The sequence below is a fragment of the Diceros bicornis genome, chromosome 19, assembly GCF_020826845.1.
Source record: "Diceros bicornis minor isolate mBicDic1 chromosome 19, mDicBic1.mat.cur, whole genome shotgun sequence".
Taxonomy (NCBI): domain Eukaryota; kingdom Metazoa; phylum Chordata; class Mammalia; order Perissodactyla; family Rhinocerotidae; genus Diceros; species Diceros bicornis.
Genome location: NC_080758.1, coordinates 5,907,329 through 5,921,767, shown reverse-complemented (window position 1 = coordinate 5,921,767; position 14,439 = coordinate 5,907,329).

Sequence of the window (14,439 nt, the reverse complement as noted above, 5' to 3'; positions counted from 1 at the left end):
CCAGGCGCCCCCACTGCCCACCTGACCCCCACACACGGAAGAGACAGCTGGCGGTGCCCTGTGAGGGATCGCGTGCGTGTCCCAGTGCATCTTTCTTTAGTGAGTGTCTACTATGTGCTCTCCAATCTTTGTGTCCCCCTGACCCATCTACAGGGTGGGGGCTGGGTCCGGCCTCTCTTCTCGGGGTCCGGCCTCTCTTCTCGGAGGGGAAATCGAGGCTCGGGTGGGTGAGGTCATTTGTCCAAGGCCACAGAGATGCTTGGGTTCTAACCCAGCCCCACCATTTACTGGCTTTGTGACCTTGGGCAAGTATGTTAACCTCTCTGTGCCTCATCTGTAAAATGGGGCTAATAAAAGTAGCCACCTCAGGAAGACTAGGGGGTTAATCCAGTTAAGCAGTCTGATCACAGCCACCAGGGCCATCTACAGTCACGAGCACGGTTGGGACCTGTTTCTGGAAAAAGGACCCATCTCTTTCATAAATCCTCAAAGGGGCTGAGCAGTTCAGAGCCTCTGTTCTCTTCCAGGGAACAGAAGGGGAAACTGAGGCCCCAGAGCTGAAGGGCTTTGGATGAGGCAGCCGAGAGGGTCAGGAGCTCAGCCCCCAAAGACCCGGACTCAGGGTCCCCGCTGCAGAGGCCTGGGAGGGCGAGCGGATGTCCTCGCGCCCTGGGGGACCCTCGCCCCAGCGTTTCTGCACCCGGAGGGGCTTGGGAACAAGGGCAGCCCTGGAAAAGGGTCCCGGAGGAGGCTCGTCTGGAAGCTGTCTCCGCAGAGCAAGCAGGACAAACTCAACGACGAGTCCCCACCCAGACCCATTAACTCCGAACCTCTGGGGCGCGGCCGAGCGCCCCAGGTGATCTCACGCCGTCTGAGGCGGAGAGCTGGACAACTCGGTAAAAACAGGAAACCACAAGGATGCTTTTGTTCCCCTTTTACGTAAAACCAAAGAATCGGGTATCTCTATATGAACTGAAAATATTAATTTTAAATGCGGGTAATTGGGGGTGTGGAGGGAGATCGTGGGGGCGCCCTCGGGGGGGCTCCTGCTGAACCCAGCGGGTGGCTTGGAGCTGTGCCGAGAGTAGCCACCAGGTGGCGCCCGCTCACCAACCGGCCCGGGGCCTGGAGCCCCGTGGGGCCTCCGCACTGGCTCGCTGACCGTCCCTCGGACCTTCCAGCAGGAACCACCACGCCAGGAGGGCCGAGCGCCCGGGAGGTGCCGCCTGGACAAGGACTCGGCCTTGCCTTCTTCTTCAGGGCAGGTCTGATCCGAGCTTCAGCCCTGCTTCCCCAGCTGTGTGTCACCACCTCTCTGAGCCTCAGTTTCCTTAATTATGAAATGGAGATAGTAAATAAGAAAAACCATGTCTATCTGACACTAGGTAGGTGCTCACAAAATTTGCGTAAGTTAGAAAATGTGATGTGATGTGTCTCCACAATACTTTAGGTGCTAGGGGGAAAAAAAAGAGCAAGAAAGAGAAAGAAGGAACAATTTAATGCAAGTGGTTCCCCCTTCCAGAGCATTCTGTGATATGTCTGGAATTCACGGAAGCTGTGAACCTGCTGTGAGCATCTCACCACACTGAGCGGGATTCTCACTTATACAGATTTGGATTATCTTGTATTTCTCTTCTCAATTTAAGAGATTTTCAAGGTAATTTTGACTATAAGGATTGTCTTCAACCCAAATATCAGTGGCTTAAACAATACAGAGGTGTCTTTCTTTCTCCCATAACAGTCTGGTAGGTGGTCCAGGTCCATAGTGTCGAGACCCAGGCCCCTTCTATCTTGTTGCTCTGCTGTTTGTGGCCTCTGTTCTCAGGTTGCCCTTATGTTCTAGGATGGCTGCTCAAGCTCCAGCCATGATGTCTGCATTCCTTCCAGTAGGAAGGAGGAAAGAGAAGAAGGGCAGGTACCTTTCCTTTAAGAACACTTGCAAGTTGCACACACATTCCACTGACATCCCCTGAGTCTTAGGGCCTGGCCTATCTGCAAGGCAGTCTGGGAAAGATGGTCTTTATTCTGGCCCACCATGCAGCCAGCCAAAATTGGAGGTTCTATTACTTCAAAATACGGGACAACGGATATTGGAGGATTATCTAGCTGTCCCTGTGAGGCTGTGTTGTCCCCTGAAGGAAGGAGCAAGGATACCCCTCTGTGCCTTGAGGTGTGTCCATTCACGGGGGCCTGTCTATCGAACAGGCCCAAGGCTGAGCCCCACCGAGGCCGAGATCAAAGGCAGGTTCCATACTCTCAGGACCTCCTATCCAGTGTAGAAGGCAGACGAGGACAGGGGGGGAGGGATACTGGTGCCCCCTCACTCCCCCGGGATGGGCCTCCAGGCCACAGGAGTCCCAAGATGGCGCCTCCAACCCCCAGAGCCCGAATCTCTCTTTGCTTGGAAAGCACACTCCTTTTTCATGGCTTGTGTTTTTCTGGAAACTATTAGAACTCTCCGCCCAAACTCAATGATAATTACATGTTACTGATCTTGAGTCTTTAAATTTCTCTTTCTCTCTCCTTTAAAAGAGAGATATTTTTACTGCTCATTGTGTTGGCAAAGCCCAGTCTCCTTCTACCAGGCAGCGTGGATGTTATTTTCACATTTCCTCGGTGAATTCACCTCAGGGGGGAAGTGGAAATGTCTGAAGGCACCAAATGTGGGTAATGACCTGTTTTGTGTCAGGGGCAAAGGCCCGAGAACCAGAGGTGGCCAGAGAGAGCGGGGGATGGCACGAGGTCACAAGAGCTACCAGCGGAGGGCGAGGGACACGACCAGGCAAGGGCCAGCCCCGGCCCTGCTCGCTGCCCTTCACGGCAGAGCCATTGACGGGGCTCCGCCGGTCACCTGTGTCCCCTGGAGTCAGGCAGACCGGGGCTCTGCTCCCAGAGCGAGGGACTCCTCTCTCTGAGCCTCAGTTTCTCCCTTTGACAGAGGTAATCACAGCAGCACCTACCTCTGGGTTGTTGCAGGAGTTGAATGGGATCGTGCCCATGAAGGTGCTCACAGAACGCTGAGCGAGTCGTATCTTCATCATATGATCCCAGCCGTCCCCTCTGAGGTAGCAAAGCCACCCCGTTTATTCATCCCGTCATTCACCAAATAATTCCTTGTGCCTTCTTTTTCCCTGGCCCCCTCGCTGGGTCCTGGCTCCGCTTTGCGCTCTGGCTGCAAAAGAGGACACACTGCCCAACCTGGGAACTGATGGGTGGCTGTGCTGAGTCCTGGTCCCCACCCCCCAGCAGCACTGGCCACTGAAGGAGACCTGGGCAGGGGGCACATGAGTCAGGGGGTGGGCAGGGGCCAGGGCATTGAAGGCCATGGTAGAAAGCTGAGATTTTCCCCGAGGGCACAGGAAGGGCCGCTGGAGGATTGTCATCCGGGGCGAAGCAGATTGGCAAGGTGGCCCTGGGTGCTGGAGAACCATTGGCAGGAGGTGCGAGGGGGAGAGGAGATGTGGCCGCCCGGCAGCAGTGTGATGTTGGGAGAGGGGGTGTCGCCAGTCCCCGGCTGTTTTTACACCATGCCTCCCCTGTCCGAACTCTTTTGAGAAAGCCTGTCCCTACGTCCCAACAAATGTTTTGAAATGAATTCCCATCTAATTTTAATTTTTATGATCGAAAGATTTTTTGCTTCCAAAATTATTTGCCTACAAGAAATTCGTTTAATTACAATAGGCCACAATTTCTCCACCGAGCATCCGGCATTCTTGAGAATTCTTGCAAAATGACAAGTTTTCACCTACAAATTTGTTTCAGATATAATGAAGTGTAATGAAATTTTTATGACGACTAAATGGAACAATTAATGAACTTGGCATAATGTTAGGTTTTCTAGACTTTTAATTAAACATTTATTGATTCCGATTTTGCAGTGTTTTTTTTTTCCCCTCCGTGTTTTGGAGCACAAAAGGCTCTTGAAGCATCCGGGGGCCCGAGGTGCTAAGACTTCTCTTCCTGGAAAGTAAAATGAGGAAATGCAGACACGTGCTCCGGGCTGGCTTCCTGCTCTCTGGCGGAATGTAGCCCCACCCCCGGCGAGCTGTGCGGTCGGCAGTGCTGGGCAGGGGTGTTTCCGAGTGTGGGAGAAGGGGTGGGGCGACAGTGAACACTTTTACATGTTAATTTGTAACTTCTTTTAATTTTAGATGGGTGGCATACTCTAAAATTCCTCCAAAGATGTTTCCCAAAAGACTTAGTGACTGAACAGCAACTGACATTTATTTAGAGTTTGCTGCATACTCTATTTCCAGTGCTTTTCGTTGTTTCATTGAATTATTCCAGCAATTCTATAAGGTGGGTAAGTAATATTAAATTCGCATTTTACGGACAAGAAAACTGAGAGGCAGAGAGATTGCTAAGTAAACTGGTCGAGATTGTGGAGCTAGTGAGTGGAAAAGGTGAGGTTCAAACCCAGGCTTTCAGACCCCGGAATCCAAGCTCTGAGCAATTATTTCTCCTGCTGTGAACAGGTATGCCGTCACAGCACTACAGGGTCAGAAGCAGCACATTCTGTGCTAGACAGCACTATGCTCCCAGCAGGACTTCCAGGCCTATCAGGAAAAAAAGTTGACACTGAATTGTTTTCTGAGGTTTCTTTGACTGAGTGTGCCTGTCTTAGTTCAGCTGCTGTAACAAAAACACCATAGAATGGGGGCTTGAACAACAGACACTTATCTCTCACTGGTCTGGAGGCTGGAAATGTGAGATCAAGGTGCCGGCAGATTCGGGGTCTGGTGAAAGCGCTTCCTGGTTCATGGATGGCATCTTCTCGCTGTGTCCTCACGTGGCAGGGTGGGGGCAGCAAGCTCTCTCATGACTCCTGTAAGGGCACTAATCCCATCATGTGGGCCCCACCCTCGTGACCTCATCTAACCCTAATCACCTCCCAAAGGCCCCACCTCCAAATACCATCACGTTGAGGGGTGGGGTTCCAACATATGGATTTGGGGGGACACCAGCATTCTGTCCATGACTGTCCACATGAGCAGAACACTGTGACAAGTACCCAGAGGCATAGAAACCTGCCAGGTTAGTGGAAGACAGTCTGCTATTTGAGATCTTTTTCTCATTAGCAATTTTTGTATTGATTCCATGTTAAAATGATATTTTGGATCAAAAAAAAGACGTGGTGACTGTGTGTCTGCACCTGAGCAGGCACACATAGCCCTCAACACACACGATCTCGCACACACACACACGTGCGCCCACGCACACACAGGAGCCCCTGTGCGCCCTCCTGGCAGGGAGCCCTTGCCTCCCAGGCACTCTGACCTCACCTTGACCCCACTTGAGAGATTCTTGTTCCCGAGGCTGGGCGCCCCAGGCGCACATGCTGAGGCAGAGATCTGAGCACAGGTAGTTCATTCAGGAGGTGACGCCAGGAAGCACTGGGAGGGCAGGGGGCACACGGGCCAGGGGGAGGATGGAGACTACTCCAGGGCATGCCATCAGGCAGGTGACCTCCGTGAGCAACTGAGGCTCAGGGCCGGGGGAGCCCTGGAGGCTTGTGGAGCATCACCTCAGGGCCACCCACGGAGGGTGAGGGCCCCAGGGGGTTGTCCCTGACTCCCGTCTGTTACAGGTGGACGTGGCTCCTGAGGCATCAATCCCCCAGCACTACGCCTGCTGCGTGGTGGGCAGAGAGGCTTCCGGAGGCCAGAGAAAGCCTCAGGCAGCGGGACACAGGTGCTTTCAGCTGGAAGTTGGACCCGCGTGGACAGAAATGGAAAGGGCCGAGGGGACATGGAAGGGGCATCGATGTCATTTGCTACAAGTCTCTGCACAGGTTACTTGTCTGGGAAACTGAGGCCCCGAGGGGTTCATTAGCTGGAAAGAGACAGGGAGGATTTGAATCCAGACCCAGTGGCCGCGTGGGGGCAGAGCCAGCCCCTGACCCCGTGCTGGGAGGCTTCCCCTGCGTCTGCCGCGCCTGTAAAGAGCAGGCAGGAGTCTAACTCCATGAATTTTAAATATTCGTTTTTCAACTTGCTCACTCAATCAAGTTAGATGCTTTAAAAGACAAATTTAATTATTTTGAGCTCAATAAAACCCTTTTAATAAGCTGCACATCATGATTTCAGCCCTCAGCTTTCAGGGTTATCAGTCATGGCAAGGAGCGGGCACACGGGGGAAGGGCACACGAGGGGACGTGCGGGGAGAGGGGGGTTGGCAAAGCATGCCAGCGTGCACACACACACACATGCATGCACACATGCACACACGCGCGCGCGTGGATACTCATTTTAAAAATTTATTTGCACATTTAAACCCATCATTTGTTCCAAACCGTTTGATCGTGAAGGTTTTATAATATTTTGTTTTATTTTTAGAAGCAGTGCTTTTCCTTCGGGATGACTGTACCAAGTGTTAAAGACAACGCGCGCCGGTTTGGCACAGACCTCCTGTGTGTGTTCTGTCTCCCCCGCTGGCTCACACGTTCTTCCTCACCGCGAACGTTCGTCTGGGCCTGCGACTGAGACAGGACGCCAGACACACAGCTGAAATCATGGCAACAAACATGGACTCAGGACCAACTCGGCGCAGTGAAACTGCGGGGCGCGCGCAGCGGGGACCGCGGGGTCCGCGGCTGCGGGGGCGCCGCCCTGTCCGTGAAAAGCTTTCTTTTTTCAGTATTAACGCATTTATTGCCTAGTGTCACGGCATCTGCCGGTTTTAGCTGCCTAGCACCCAACCCCCTTTTTCTGCTAAAAATCACCCCCATTTTCTTTTGGAGAAAGAAAATTGAATTACTTTGAGCTCAGTAAAACCCACGCCCTCCAGTCTCAGTCCACATGGGGCTGTAGGGGAGCCCCCTCCCCTCCAGGTCCAGGCAGGGCCCGTGCCTCAAACCTGGCCAATCAGAGCCCTCTCTTCTGTGGCTGCCGTGATTGGCTCAGGGGTGGGCCGGTGACCTAAGCCAGGCCAATGGGATGCAATTCTGGGACTTTTGCAGAAAGAATTGGAAATTAATTTCTTTCCACGTGAGTTAGAGCAGTCAGGAAATGAACGTGGAGAGAAGATGGAGCCAGGGGAGGAGGGTCTGCTTGAAGGGGAGATTGGAGCAGAGATGGAGACAGCCGTCTTCCTAACGGCAGGGTGTGCACGCCTGGACCTGGGGGCCGATGATCCGGCTCAGCTCCACTTGTTACTTTTCAGTTAGGAGAGTTGACATTTCTCTTTTCTGCTAAAGCCAGTCTGAGTTGGGTTTGGGTCACTTATTATAAAAAGAATTAACTTATACATAAACTTTTATTTTATCAGACAGAAAACTAGAATGTTGGATTAACTAGATCCAAGTTACTGGGTGGAATTGGGGGATGGAAAGCATTTCCGAGAGAGTGTAGGGAGGGAGAGACCCCCTCTGCCACACCCTTGGCCTGTGGCCTCTCTTGTTCCCCGCAGTCTGGGCCGATCACTATGTGATGTGTGACATTGATGTTGCAAGTTTCTTTCTTTTATCCTAAGGGGATCAAATCCCCTGTGTGCTCAGGTGTCTGCCTGAGCTGTCCATCACAAGACTGTTTATAAAGGTGAAGGAAGTACAAACAACCTAGATATCCAACAGAAGGGGACCAGTTAAATGCATTAGGGAATCTACACAATGGAATATTCTGAAGCTACGAAAAGAAATGGGATACAGAACTGTAGTTATGGGTATGGAAAGGTGTTCATACCATATTAAGGGAAAATGTTCGTAAAGCTATAGTATGATTCCATTAAAAAATACGTAGTATGTGATTGTGTATAACACAGAAAAACGCCTAGAGAGAGTATGCATTATCTCTTAGCAATAGATAGGTGATTTGTAGTCTACATTTTCTCATTTTTTTATGCAATAACCATGGATTACCTCTGTGTCTTGTCTGCTCAGGCTGCTATAACAGAATACCACAGACTGGGGGGTTTGAACAACAAACATTTATTTCTCACAGTTCTGGAGGCTGGAAGTCTGAGATCAGTCTGAGTGCCAGCAGGGTCTGGTTCTGGTGAGGACTCTTCTTGGCTTGTAGATGACGGCCTTGCAGCTGTGTCCTCACATGGCAGAGAGAGAGAGAGAGAGAGAGGCAGGCAGGCAGGCAGGCAGGCAGACAGACAGACAGACAGAGACAGGAAGAGAGAGAGAGCCAGCAAGCTCTCTAGTCTCTTCTTCTAAGGACACTAATCCCATCATGGGGGCTCCACCCTCGTGACCTCACCTAAACCTAACTACCTCTCAAAGGCTCCATCTCCAAATACCATCACATTGGGTTAGGGATTCAACAGAAGAATTTGGCAGGGGGTGGGAGGGAGTCGGGGGGGGGGGGTGAACAACACACAATTCGGTCCATAGCACTGTGTTATAAAAATAATAACAAAAATCATTTCTTTATATTGAGTGGGACTTTCCAGTGCAATGAACAGTATTTGCATAGTCACCACAATGTAAACAGCATTTACTGAATTTCAGGTTTAGAATCAACTCACAGATAAGGCACAGATGGCGGAATCATGCTACAGGGCAGAACATGAAGGTCATGGGTCTTGATAAGTCGGAAGTGAGAATGGAGAGAACGGAGGTAGAACGGATGTGAGAGGAGGGTGGGGGGAGGAGGTGAGCTGAGGACCAGGCTGGGGGCACAGTGTCCTCAGCTTGCAAAATGGGGAGTCTAGAGGTGCTGTACCTGTGTAGGGAGCACAAAATAGAGGTATAGACAACAGTGCTTTAAGTCACAAAGACAGTCATAAAAGGAACCCAAAATAAGAATATTTCTTAATTGGGAAGTAGGGGAAGGCATGTCAGTGTGCTAACTCCTCGTCTACCAAAGCAGGAAGTCAGCAGGTAACGTCTCAAATCTGGTAAACCAAATGTCTGCCAGCATAGAGGTAGAAGACTATTATTTCAGAGATGAAGCATAACTCTCAGAAGGAGGAGGTGTAAGAACCGGCTGTTGCCTCCAAGGACTGGACCGTGGCTTTGGAAGGGATGGGGCAGGGGACCTGGCTTTGGACCTGTTGTTTTACTTTGATAAAAATATAAAACATACTCAATTAAAAAAAACACTTCAACACTGTCCCCGTAGGACACAGATGATGAGGGTCTGCAGTGCTCAGCAAGGAACAGGGCAGGTCTTACCCACCACGCCTGTTTCCCCAGAAGGCAACTGGGACTCAAGTTGTCTCAGAAAGCTCAGCCAGCCACGGGCAGAGCCGGGTCCTAACCCACATCTGTGCGGCCCCGGGACTCCGGGGTGTGGTGGGTGAGAGTGCAAATGTCGGGGTCAGGCAGCCCTGGGTTTCTGTCCTGACTCTGCATCTGCTAGATTGTGCACGAGCCATACCTCCCCCCGAGCCTCAGTTTCCCCATCTATAAAGTAGAGATGTTGGCTCTGCCTTCCTCCGCGGGGCGTGGATCCAGGTGCTTTTAGGGAACAGTCTCAGCACAATGCATAGCCCGGAGCCAGCGGCCGCTGCACCTGTGAGAGGCAGTACCGCGGGTGGTCGGAGCCCAGACTCCAGAGCCCCCCATCCTGGCTCAGACCACAGCTCTGCCGGTTCCCGACTGAATGACTCTTTGTGCCGAGGATTCCCCATCTGCGAAACGTGGGTGATACTAGCCCCTCCTCATGGAGTTCGTGTGGGGGTTAAATGAGCCAGTGGTGTGTCTGAAGGGCTAGGCCAACACATGACACGTGGAATGCATTAGCTGCCGTGTCGATGGACCGGAAGACCGGCTCCAATCCTCCACCCTCCCGTGCCCTCTGCCATATGACATCTCAGCCCCTCCCGTCAAGAGGGGGGTCTATTCCTCTCCCCTTGAATCTGGGCTGGCTGGGACTCACTTTGGCTGACAGAATGTGCCAGGTCTGAGCCTAGACTTGAAGAGGGCTTGCACGCCTCTGCTCCCTGGAACCCTGCCCAGCTGCCATGTGACTAGCCGGCTGGAGGACGAAAGACCATGCAGAGCAGAGATAAGCTGGTCCAGCGGAGGCCGTCCTGGACCAACCAATCCCCAGCCATCCCAGCAAACGGCCATGGACACACAAGCGGGTCCCACTGAGATCAGCTGAACCAGACTGAGATCTGAAGACCTGCCTGATGGCCCCAGGCCTCTGAGATATGATGAAGGTTTGTTCTTTGAAGCACTGAGTTGGGAGGTGGTTTGTTACACAGCAACAACTTAGTGATACAGCTCTTGTTGTTCATTTTTGAGTGAATTTCCCACAGTACTGTGAGGGTGGCTTTGCTGACCCTCTCTCCAGAGGCCAATGACTACCAAAGGCCCAGCCGTACCAATGGTACCTGCTACTCCCCTCCTCCAGGCCTGCCTCCCCATGGCAGAAAGGAAGGTAGAAACAGACAATCAACCATGATAGTTGGAGAATTCAATACCCTACTTCCAGTAATTGATAGAACAACTACACAGAAGATCACAAAGAAATAGGAAACCTGAAAAACATTAGGAACTAGACCTAACGGACCTATCGAGAACACCCAACCCAACCATGATAAATACACATTCTCCTCAAGTGCACATGGAAAATTCTTCAAGATAGATCTACGTGAGGCCATAAGACCAGTGTCAATAAATTTAAAAGGACTGAAATCATATGAAGTGTGCTCTCTGACTACAGTGCAATGAATAAAAAAAATATCCAGAGCTAATAAACAAGTTCAGCAGGGTTGCAGGATACAATATCGATATACTAAAGTCAACTATTCCTATAAACTAGCAATGAAAAATTCAGAAGTTAAATTTAAAAAACAATTCCACTTACAACAGAATCAAAAAGAATAAATTACTTAGGAATAAATTGAACAAAGGCAGTGCAAAACTTCTACACAGAAAACCACAGAACATCACTGACAGGAAATTAAATAAGATCTAAATAAATGGAAAGGCGTCCTGTGTTCGGGGATTGGAAGACTTAATATTGTCAAGACCGTGATATTCCCTAAACTGATCTACAGATTCGATTCAATACTTATTGAAATCCCAGCTGGCTGTTTTGCAGAAATTGACAAGCTGATCCTCAGATTCACATAGGTCCCAGAATACACAAAACAATCTTGCAACACAACAACGAAATTGGAGGATACGCACCTCTTGATTTCAAAACTTACTACAAAGTGACAGCGATAAGGACCATGCAGTACTGACATAAGAACAGACATGTAGATCAATGGAATAGAACTGGGAAATGAACCAGAAATAAACCAAGACCTTTATGGCAAATTGATTTTTGACAAGGATGCCAAGACAATTTAATAGGTAAAGAAGAGACTTTTCAACAAATAGTGCAAGGAAAACTGGATATCCACATGCAAAAGAATGAACTTAGACCCCTACCTTATACCAAATACAAAAATTAACTCATAATAGATTGAAGACCTAAATAGAAGAGTTAAATCTAATCAAATTTCTAAAAGAAACAAGTGTAAATCTGCATAACCTCGAATTTGGGCAATAGTTTCTTAAATATGACACCAAAAAAAAAAAAACAAACAAACAAACAAAAAACAAGCAACCAAAGAAAAAATAAACTGTGGGCTTCGTGAAAATTAAAAACTTTTGTGATGGAAAGAACACTATCAAGAAAGCGAAAAGACAACACAAAGAATGGGAGGAAACTTCTATAAACTATATTTCTGATAGGGATCTAGTATCCAGAATATGTAAATAAATATTACAACTCAATAATAAAAAGACAGATCATCCAAATAAAAAGTGGGCAAAAAGGGTGAATAGACATTTCTCCAAAGAAGAGACACAAATTCTCCATGAGCACATGAAAACATGAGCACCATCATTAGTCAATAGGGAATGCAGATCAGAACCACAGTGAGATGCCACCTCATACCTACTAAGATGGGCTTAATATAATAATTTTAAAAAAGGAAAATAACAAATGTTGGTGAGGATGTGAAGAAATCGGAATCTTCATACAATACTGGTGGAATGTAAAATGAGGCTGCCACTGAGGAAAACAGTTTGGCAGTTCCTTAAAAAGTTAAACAGAAAATTACCACATGACCCAGGAATTAATTCCCCTCCTAGGACTGTATCCAGGAGAAATAAAAATGTATGTCCACATGGAAACTTGTGCACGAATGTTCACAGCAGCCAGAAAGTGGAAACAACCCAAATGTCCATCAACTGATGAATGGATAGACAAATGTCATATATCCACAGTGGAATGTTACTCAAGTGAAAAAAAGAAAAAGAACACATTGACACATGCTACAACATGAATGAACCTTGAAAATATTATGCTAAGTAAAAGAAACCAGGCACATAATATAAGAAAAAGATCACATAATGTGTGACTCAACTTACAGGAAACGTTCAAAGCAGGCAAATCTTGGAAACAGAAAGTAGGTTAGTGGTTGCCAGGGGCTGCGGGGAGGAGGAACAAGGAGCAAATGCTAATGGGAGCAAAGTTTCATTTGGAGGTGACGGAAATGTTCTGGAATTAGTGGTGATGGTTGCACAACGTTTCTGAATATACAAAAAGCCACTGAATTGTACATTTAAAAAAGGTGAATTTTATGGTATATGAATTATATCTCAACTTGTAAAAATAAAAAAAATAGAGAGAGATGCAGGGAACTTCTGTTTTCAGTTCTGACACGTAAACAGCCTGGAAGTCATCACTCTTATCTTTACAAGAAGAAAAAGGGGAGCAAACTGAAAATCAACATTCTGACACCCCAATAGCAATGAGCACATCTAGTGCCCAGAACCGTTTTCTAACATTCTGAAATAAAAGGAACCAGGGCACCTTGGAGAAGTGGCTGGCTCTAGGACGGGGACAGGAAATATGCAGGATGAGCCTGGAACACCTTCTAGTGCCGGAAAGTAAGGACGTGCAAAAAGCAAACAAAAAACTCACAACGATGGGCTATGTCGAAGGAACATGGGAGCCAACTGGCTAAAACCAGAGCAGTTTGAGCAAAAAAATAAAGAAAGTAGTATTGGACTATAACCCAAAGAATAAAGTAAATATGCATGAGTCCATACGGCTATAAATAAGTGGTTGAATGAATAAATGAGAGACAAATCTCCTACGGGAAAGAATTCCAAATACCGTATGCAGCTCCTCTGCCCTCGAGGAGGTACAGCAGACCCCCCGCTCCTTAAGTGCAGGATGCACACAGTGATGTCTTTCCCAAGAGCACAGGCTGGAAAAGGGAGCAAAGAGGATCCTTGCAACAGAGACATCTGACAATCACGACCTCAGCGAGGAGATCGAGGTCAACATCAGCAGGGATGAGTCGTGTTGAGAGCCTGGACCTCTGATATTGAGTGATGAGAAGGGCACTTCACCTCTGGGGTCTTCCACCCCGAAACCCATCACCCCAGTCTAACCGTGAGAAAAACGTCAGAAAAGTTTCAGTATAGGGACATCCTGCAAAATACCTGAGTAGGCCTCCTCCAGACTGCCACGGCCAACAACAACAAGGAGAGTCTGAGAGACTGTCACAGCCAAGAGGAGCTTAAGGGGACATGACGACTAAATGTCATGTGTGTCCTGGGTGGGATCCTGGAACAGGAAAAGGTCCTTAGGGAAAAACTGAGCAAATCTGAATCAAGTTTGCACTTTACTTAATGATAATATAACAACACTGATTCATTAATTATAACAAATATACCATGTTAGTATAAGATGTAAATAACAGATGAAACTGGGTGTATGGAAACTACTATCTTCTCAATTTTTATGTAAATGTAAAAGCGTTCTAAAAATAAAGTCTTTTTTTAAGTTTATTTAAAAAAAAAAAATGCAAAGAAGGATGGCCCTTTTTGCTGTCTTTGGTCGTGACACCTGGAGCTGCAGCAGCCACCTTGCAGCCATGTTGGGGTCCAAAGCAGAGATGAGAAAAGTTTTCTGTAAATAGTAAATATTGCAGGCCTTGGGGGCCACTTGGTCTCAGTTGAAACTACTCGACTCCACCTTTATAGCCAAAAGCAGCCATAGACAATGTGTACCTCAATTGGTGTGGCTGTGTTCCCATAAAACTTTATTTACAAAAACAGGCAGCTAGGGACTTGGTCCACGGGCCGTAGTGTGCTGGCCCCTGGTCTAGAGGACATATTCAAACAGTCCAGGAGCCCGGCAGGACCCTGGGGCATGGCAGAGGAGGGATCGGGGGCCCTGACACTCTTGCTTTAGAAAGAATACATTTCCTTGGTGCTTAAATCACCGTTTGCCCATTTTCTGTTTCTTGTAGCCAGAGGCCCCCAGATGATGCGAGGGTCCTACTGCCCTATGCCTGCTGTCCCCTGTGTCCTCCTGGTGCCACTGGGGTGAGTGGGGGAGGGCAGGGGAGAGGCGGGCTCTTTCTGTTGAATGAAGAGCTGTCTCTCCCTCAGCTGGACAGCTGGCCCTTACACCTCTGTCCGCCCGTCTGTCCCGTGAGGGAGTTTGAGGAAGTTGGTTGAGGGGACGATGTGGG